The 9,050-nt window shown below is 46.7% G+C and overlaps 1 non-coding gene across 1 annotated transcript; it reads right to left on the bottom strand.

Moving 5' to 3' along the window:
• Positions 1–7,719: 7,719 nt before the first annotated feature.
• On the bottom strand, positions 7,720–7,781 carry Trnaa-agc. The gene has a single exon. It is a non-coding gene; the product is annotated as a tRNA-Ala (tRNA).
• Between the last annotated feature and the right edge of the window lie 1,269 nt (positions 7,782–9,050).

Genomic DNA, 9,050 nt, shown 5'->3' with positions numbered 1-9,050 from the left:
TCCTGAATCTCACTCTATAGACCAACCTGGCCTTGAACTCGCAGAGATCCGCCTGGCTATGCCTCCTGAGTGCTGGGATTAAAGGCGTGTGCCGCCTGGCTCTCTCTCTCTCTCTCTCTCTCTCTCTCTCTCTCTCTCTCTCTCTCTCTCTCTCTCGGCACTTCTTTTTAAATTAAGAAATTGTTTATTCATTTACATACTAATCACAGATCCCCCTCTTCCCTCCTCCTGCCCCTCCAGCCTTCCCCCCCAACCCACCCTCCATTCCCTCCTACAAAAAGGTAAGACCTCCCATGGGGAGTCAGCAGAGCCTGGCACATTCAGGAGGCAGGTCCAAGTCCCTCCCCCTGCCTCAAGGCTGTGTGAAGTGTCCCTCCATAGATAGCTATCGCTTTTAGTGGGGTGAAGACAGCAAAGGCAGAGCTGGCTGGACCGTGAAGGGTGAAGCCCTCTGTGGCCCCGGGCTACTTTAACAGACACCTATTTTAATCTGAGACTATCGTGTGCTTGATCAGGAAAAGAAGAGAGAAGGGAAATGGAGGAGTCCAAAGTCAAAAGCCAGCACAGGGTGGTGACCTGTCTCTGCGTTCTCACCATTCAGTTGGATTAGAAGATAATGGGGTTCAACTTTTCCTGTATGACCCTGACTCTGTGGAGGACAAAAGGGAATCATCCCCGTAAAGAAGCAAACTTTTAAGGAACCCTATGCTGGACTTCCCAAGGAAGTCACCAGAGTCAGCTTAGGACCTGCTGTCCATCGTGGGTGTGAGAGGGGGAAACAGGACTCATCCAGGAACCTTGATTGTCATGTTGCTGAAATGTTGGTTCAGCCTGGGCATGGTGGCATTCACCTATAATCCTAGCACTTGGAGGTAGAAATTATAGTGATGCTGGTCCACACTGTGAGTTCTGGCCAGCCAGAGATACACAGTGAAACCCTGTCTCAAAAAAAGGGGGGGGGTCCAAGGGCAGAGATAGCTAATTGGGTCAGAGCACTTGCTGAATAAGTGTGAGGACCTGAGTTCAAATCCTCAGCGTATACATCTAAAAATAGAAGAGCTGTGCATAGCCACACATATGCCTGTAAACCTAGCACCATCAGGGGCGGAGACAAAACCATTGGCACTTGCCAGCTGCCAGCCTAGTCCCAGGTTTGAGGAGAGACCCTGTCTCAGGGGAATAATGTGGAGAGTGATAGAGCTGCATGTCTAATAATCTCCTCCGGCCTTTACATGCACACGCACACCCCACCTTTGCATACACCACACACACATCCGCAACAAGCAAATTAAGTACATTTTTAGTTCACATTTTGTGGCACGGTGTTCCTATATGTGCACTGTGGCACATTTGTAACTTGTAAAAAAGCAGACGGGATAATAACTAGGTTGTAACCTTCCAATCAAAGACAACCACAGTTACTATTTAAAGCATTCCCATGCGGGAGTGTGTGTATGTCTATGTCCATGTGTATGTCCCTGTGTCTATCAATGTGTATGTGTATGTTTCTATCTATGTATATGTGTCTGTCTGTCTGTCTATGTGTGTATGTCTATGTGCATGTCTCTGTGTTTATCAGTGTGCATGTGTCTGTCTGTTTATATCTATGTGTGTCTGTATTGAAATGATGGGATTTTTTTCTGTTAGCAACAGATTTCACTGTCTTTTTGGTAGCACTCAAATCTCCATCTGCGAGAATTTGGGGATGTCGTTCTAGTAGAAGGGAGGCCAGAGATGTGATGATCTCATCTCAGTGTCCTGGTGGAATGGTGTTACCTCCAGTGTCCTGGCTGAGTGGTGCTCCCTCCCAGTGTCCTGGCTGAGTGGTGCTCCCTCCCAGTGTCCTGGCTGAGTGGTGCTCCCTCCCAGTGTCCTGGCTGAGTGGTGCTCCCTCCCAGTGTCCTGGCTGAGTGGTGCTCCCTCCCAGTGTCCTGGCTGAGTGGTGCTCCCTCCCAGTGTCCTGACTGAGTGGTGCTCCCTCCCAGTGTCCTGGCTGAGTAGCACTCTGATATCTGATGCCTTGGCCGAGTGATGCTCCCATCTCTGCTGACCTGGCTAAGTGGGAGCCTGGAGACAGAGGAAGGGTCCCTGATGAGTCCAAGTTGGGGGCCAGCCCAGTAACCTCATCCAAGCTTGGCCACCAATGACTTATCTGATCCTGGGAAGCAACTTCCGTCTTGGGGTTATAATCTTTATGAAATGTGGTCCTTTTCAGCTTCATTAGTGTGTACTGTGAACAAATGGGATAGGACCACAAGTCTGAGCGATGTCCTTGATATGGTGGACTGGGGAAAGGCTTTAGACTGGGAGGCAGGAGTCTTGGGTCCTTGCTCAGCCAATAACTATTAACGACCCTGGCAAATCTATACATTAGTTTCTTTATCCAAAAAGTAGAAATAAAAATACTTATCTAGGTACATCTCAGATTAATGATAAAAAAAAAAGACACACAAAACAAACAAAAACCCCACCTGGATAGACTAATGGGAAAATGTAAAGGAAATATGGCCAGGTTTTTCAGTGATAGTGAGGGTGGGGCTGGTGGGGGATGCCTTCAGGCTCCGCTGGGCCTCTATATCTGTCTGGAGGGTCTGGGGGAGACCCCCTCTCATGGAAGCAGCAGCCAAACCCACTGAAATCTGTTGGGGTCATGGGGCTCAGAAAAGAGGGCAATAGCTTCAGTGATTGGAAAGAGAAAGGAAATGGCGGACTATTTCTATAAGTGTGACCACAGGAGGATTCCAAGAAATAACAAAAGAGGAGGCCACTCATAAGGCTGCTTGCAAAGAGAATACTTAAGAAAGGGTGTGGATAAGTCACAAACAGGGAGCACAGATGGCATGGAGATCGCTTGGTCCTCCACAGAGGATGGCTGGCTGGCCCCAGAGTCCCGGGGAAGGAAGCATGGAGATCTGGGCTTCCCATGGCTGTGCAGGCAGGCTCAGCTTCACAGATGCTCATTGTTCCTCACACCCCTTTGTTGTTCTTTCCCAGGCGCCAGGCAGGTGGGAACTGGGGGAGGCACGGGTCACCCAGAGATAAGGCCTTTTTATGAGCTTCCTGGTTTAGCGGAGAGGAACTTCTCCCGCTGGTAAGAATGCTGGCTGATCTCTCCACCTGACTCCTTCCGGGAGACTGAAGCTCTTTCTAGTGGAGGCTGTAGGGCTGCCACACTCCCTCTGGGAAGCCTACCGGGTGGAGGTGTTAGCCAGGGCTGCTGCCATCCACCAAAACACTCCTGGCAAGCATACACCCAGAGACAGCACACCATCACTTTGGGGATTTAAATGAACAGGTCATTCCCAAGGTTTCTCTAGAAACTTCTCCTGACTACTCCAAGAAAGAAGAAGGATGAAAGGGATTAAAATAAAACCCAGTGTTCAAGACTTGTCCTGGACTACATAGTGAGTTCTAGACCAGGCTGTGCTGTCTTGAAATTTTTACAAGAATGTGGGGGGCGGGGCGGGGGGGGGGGGGGGGGAGAGAATGGCTGATAAATAGTTGAAAAAATGTTCAACATCCTCAGCTATCAGGAACATGCAAATTAAAATCGCTTTGAGAGTCCATCTCACTTCAGTCAGTATGGCAATTATCAAAACTCATGACAACAAACGCTGGCAATGAGGGGCAGGGAGAGGGGAAAGGACCCGTTTCCATTGCTGGAGGAATGTAAACTATCGCATTAATACCAACGTCAGACTAGCTGTTTCTCCTAGAACAAAAAGTGGAGTAGACTCAGCCTGGATTCCCAGGGCTGGGCCCCGAAGGACAGCAAATCAGCAAACTGTAGCAGTCCCCACACAGCCGTGTTTACTGCTGTGCCGTTCACAATGCCCAGGAAATGGAGCCAGCCTAGACATCCATCAACAGATGAACAAAGAAAATGAGGTACGTACGCACAATGACATTATTTTCAGCCCAAAAGAAAAATGAAATCAGGACACTGGCAGGAAAAAAACGGATCAAACTAGAAATCATTATTAAGTGGAATAAGCCAGTCTTAGACAAGTACCACCCACTTTCTCTCATATGCAGACCCTAAATTTAAAATGACAGAGGTAAGGGTGTTCTCAGTTCAGAGGGTGCTTGCCTAGCATGTAGGAAGCACTGAGTACAAGCTCTAGTACCACAAAAACTGGGCATGGTAGCACAGCTCTATAATCCCAGCACTTGGAAGGTAGAGACAGGAAGGTTAGGAGTTCAAGGTCATCCTCTGCAACATATCAAGTTTGAAGTCAGTCTGAGATATATGGGACTCTGTCTTAGGAAATTGTGTGCATGGGTGTGCGCGTTTGTTCATGCATGTGTGTGCACACATTCCGTGTGTGTCTCTGTGTGTGCGTGTCTGTGTGTCTGTAGGTCATGTACCTACAAAGAGATCATGAGAGAGGTGGGAGAGCTTTTGAGGGCAAGGGAGGAGAGGTAATGGAATATACAGGACATAAAAGCAGAAGAGGAGACTATGAGGGGGGTGGGGGGGGCAGCAGCCAGAGTCGGGGCAGGGAGCACAGGGGAGGGACGACAATAAAGTGTGAGACATGTAGGAAAGTGCCTTAATGAAATCCATTGTTTTGTGTTATTTAAAAAGAAATATTGTTTAAAAAGAAACAAAACACTTAACACTTCGTGGAATTAACCAAAAATAACATCCAAGAGAACAGCCACATAATTTTGTATAAATTCCAGACACACAGAAGTGGTTTGAAAATGTCTGAGAAGCCTGAGAAACTTCAAATGACTTGGTTTGAAATGTCCATACTGGCTTCCATGTCGTGGGCATAAATGAATAGTGGGATCACTGGATCATATGAAAATTCTATTTCTAGGTTTTTATTTGTTTCTAGGGCAGTTATTGATTTGGGAGGGGGCCAGTGTCGTGGCACATGACATGTGGAAGTCAGAGGACAATTGGGAGTCCATTCTCTCCTCCCCCAATGTGAAACCTGGGAATTGAACTCAAATAAATCACCAGCCTTGGCCACAAGCCCCCTTATCCACTAAATCATCCTGTAAACCCCTAGTTCTGGTGTTGGGAAGCACCTCTTTATGCTTCCCCAAGATGGCTTCACTAGTTCACACGTCACACACATCCGGAAGGTGTGTTTAAGAGCCCCTGTCTTTGTCTCTTCCGCATTTGCTCTTGGTTCCGGTCTGTTGGACGGCAGTCATTCTAACTAAAGTGAGATGACGTCACTCTAGCTTTGTTTCACATTTCCACATGATTAGTGATATTGAGCCTTTTTTCTTTTTTCATATCCTCGCCAACTAATCTTATATTCCCTTTAAGAACATCTATTCGGGTCATCTGCCTACTTTCTTAAAAAGGATTTTTTTTTTCTGTTGAGTTGTTCAGTTCCTTGCATCTTCTTGATATTAGTCACTTGTAGATGAATAGTTTGCAAATATTTCCTCCCACTCTGTAGGTGGTCTCTTCACCCTGTCAACCCTTTTCTTTGATGCTTAGAAGCTTTTTAGACTAACTACAGTCCTTTTGCCCTTTTTGCTTTTCTCGTCTGTGTTTTTAGGGTGATATCAAAATATTCTTGCCTAAACCAATATCCAGAAGGGTGTTCCCTCCTTCCTCATCCCCTCTGTGTAGTTTTGTCGTCTTGGGACTTAGATTTGAGCAGAATGTCAGCTAGGCCCCGTGTCCCTCAGTGTCATCGTTACACATTCTAAAAGAACCACTTTGCTCATGGCCTGGGTACTGTTACTGTGCAAACTAAGAAAAAAATGTCTTGCAGATTGCTGTAAGATTGAAGGGTTCAATACCGAAACCATGCCCTAATTTGTGGATTATTAGGATAATAGGATTGATGTGCTGATAAATGTGAATGCTAAGGTAACAAAGCTTATGTCCCACAGTAGGAACCATTGTGGGCCTCAAGGGTGAAGGAGAGCAGCAATAAAGAAACCAGTAATAAAAATGAGATACTGCTAAGGGCTGTGCAAAGGATGAAAGATGGCGGCATTGGCCAGTGACTGGTGGTCACTTCCAGTCTCCTTCTGCGAGGCAACTTTTCCGATGCAGATATGCTTGAGTGGTACATCTTTCTTTGTTTCTTCTCTGTAGTATATAAAGATGGGAGGTGCCTAATCATCTGGTTCATCTTTCATTTACACAGACATTCTCACTCATTAACAGTCAAAGGAGCAAGCCACCAGAGGGGGTCACTTCTTGTTCCTTCCCAGCCCTTCCCTGTACCTGCCTCATTGTCTACCTGTCACCACCACCCCACACCATGGATCCCCCACTCCGTCTGGGGAGTCTGAGTACAGCAGGATGAATATATGAAGGGCACGGTGCATATTGGAGAGTTCGAAGGTGTGGGAGAGCAGCCCCAGCTTGGCTAGTCCTCAGGTCATCCCCCAAAGCTTGGCTGTTCTCAGTCTATCCAATCTGTGATCTGCTCTTACTCCATTTCTCAGAGGAATTTAGAATGAAATAAACCAGTGGTGAGAACACTGGAGTTAGAACCTCTTGGCATCTACTAACTAACTAAGAAGCTATTGCCAGATCATGCTGACTGACGTAGGCGCCAACATGGTGGGTAGTATCATATCTTGGCTTACATCCACAGTGTGCCAACCCTCTGAGTCCCACCCAGCTGGGACACTTCCCCTCCACACAAAAGAAAACACTTGGTCATTTACTTAAAGTGGTAATAGTTATTTAAAATTATTTAAAACCATTTATTATTGTTGCTGCTGCTGTCAATGGTGATGGTGGCGGTGGTGGAGGTGGTGGCGGAGGTGTGTGTGTGTGTAAGGCAGAGGACAACTTGCAGGAGTAACTTCTTTCCATCCACTGTGGGTTCCTGAGTTAAACTCAGATTTTCAGGTTTGCACAGGTCTACTCCCTGAGCCATCTCTCCAGCCTCTATCTCTTATGTTATTAAAATTATTGTTTATTAAGGGACTGGAGCAATGGCTCAGTGGTTAAGAGTACTTGCTGTTCTTCCAGAGGACCCAGGTTCAGTTCCAGCACCCACCCACATGGTGGTTCACAACTGTCTATGACTCCAGTTCCAGGGGATCCTAACCCCTTCTGGCTTCCTCTGACACTGCATGCATATGCTGCACAGACATACATGCAGGCAAAACATCTACAAAGTAAAAATCAATAATTAATAATACTGAATTAAAGCGAGATAACTAAAATAAACAAATCTCTAGAAATTAGCATACTAACATTCTTTTATATCAAAATCCTGTCGTCTGTCCCTTATCTGCCCCTTCTGTCGTAGCTGGATGCTCAGGCAGTTCTCTGTGTTCCACTGTCAAGGATGATGCTGTCACATCTCTGCCTCTGGCTCCTGGTGCTCGAGTGGGACTGTTTCCAAAGTAAACTCCCAGGAATGGAACTGTAGCTCAGTGTGTTAAGGGCAGGTGCAGTCTCCTTAGATAAGGCACAGTGTTTCCCATGCAGAGACTTTGCTTGAACAGCCTTCTCCAGAGTGAGGGAGATGAGCTCAGGTCCAGGTGGATTCATGATTGCCTTCTGTAATCACGATACAGGAGATTGTCAGTATGTTAAAGTAACTGTAAATCCAAGTGTGTGTGTGTGTGTGTGTGTGTGTGTGTAGGTCCAGGTGGGTTCATGATTGCCTTCTGTAATCATGATAGAGGAGATTGTCAGTTTGTTAAAGTAACTGTTAATCCAAGTGTGTGTGTGTGTGTGTGTGTGTGTGTGTGTGTGTGTGTGTGTGTGTGTGTGTGTGTTCTGGGGATTGAACCCAGGGCCTCATGCATGCTAGGCAAGTGCTCTACCACTGAGCTACTGAGCTACATCTCTATCCCCCCATACTTCCTCTTTTTAGATAGGGTCTAAATAGCCCAAGCAGGTCAATCCTCCTGCCTCAGTCTCCCAAGTGACTAGGATAGTGTGTCTGTACCAGAAAGCCTGCTTTATAAAAGTAGTTTACTTCCATTGTTGGGAGAAGCAGGGTTGCTGCTTCTACCAGAGCATACATAAGGAAACCAGAGGACATGTCTCTGGAGTCTGTCTTCTCCCTCCATGTGGGCCCTGGGAATTAGGGCCATCAGTGTGGGTTACAAGCACTTTAACCTGCTGCCCCATCTCAGCCCAGTGTAAATATAATTTTAATGAACATATAACGAAGCACTTGGTCTCAGGCAGAAGGAGCACCCTGGGCAGGGTGTACTTTTTGTACCCATGTGTTTCCTATCACAGAACCAGACTCTCTAAGGAAGACAGGTTACTGTGCATGTATGTTCATCCCTCCATGCCATGGGCTCCACATCTGGTGGTTAAAATATATGTATAAAAGAGGTGTGTATTTGCGCATGTGTGCAGAGGCCAAAGAACAGCCTTGGGTGGTGTTCCTTAGGCTCTGTCTCTCACTGGCCTGGAATTCTCCTGGTAGGTTGCACTGGTTGGCCAGTGTGCTGAAGCAGTGGGAGGAGGGGGTCCAGGGTGCAGAGGAAATAATCCTAATTATCTCCATCAACCCAGGAGTGGGATTATAAGTACACACCACCTCGCCTAGCTTCTTAAACGGGCTTCTGAAGATCGAACTCAGATCCATGTGCTTGCATGGGAACTACATTATTGACAGAGCTTTCTCCCCTGTTCTAGAAATTATTCATTAAAATTATGTCTATACTGAACAAACAGAACACATCGTTTCTTAGCATTATCCCCCACCACCATCCAAACAATACAGCATGCCAGCAATTTCCATTGCCACTTACTGTGTGTGTTCTGTACTATCTGTAACCTGAAGATATTTGAAGTGCTCAGGGGGCTCTATGTAGGTTCTGTGCAAATCCACTATTGTTAATAAGGGCTTTGAGCATCTTGGCTTTGGGTGTCTGTGATGGATACTGGAGTCAATTCCCAGAGGATATAAAGGAATAACTACAGGTGCAATGTATTGGTGTTGATACCCCGACAGAGGGAGATGGTCTTCAACTTAAAAACAGACAGGATCACTGACTTGTCTCAGGGCTGTGCATAGCAGGAAGAAGATCCTGAGGCCGGGTCCCAGGCTCCAAGTCCTGCGCTTCAGGGACCTTCAGCTCCTCAA

Source organism: Peromyscus leucopus, chromosome 8b (genome assembly GCF_004664715.2).
Source record: "Peromyscus leucopus breed LL Stock chromosome 8b, UCI_PerLeu_2.1, whole genome shotgun sequence".
NCBI classification, from domain to species: domain Eukaryota; kingdom Metazoa; phylum Chordata; class Mammalia; order Rodentia; family Cricetidae; genus Peromyscus; species Peromyscus leucopus.
The sequence above is the reverse complement of the archived record's forward strand: the minus strand, read 5'-3'. Positions and strand labels throughout refer to the sequence as shown.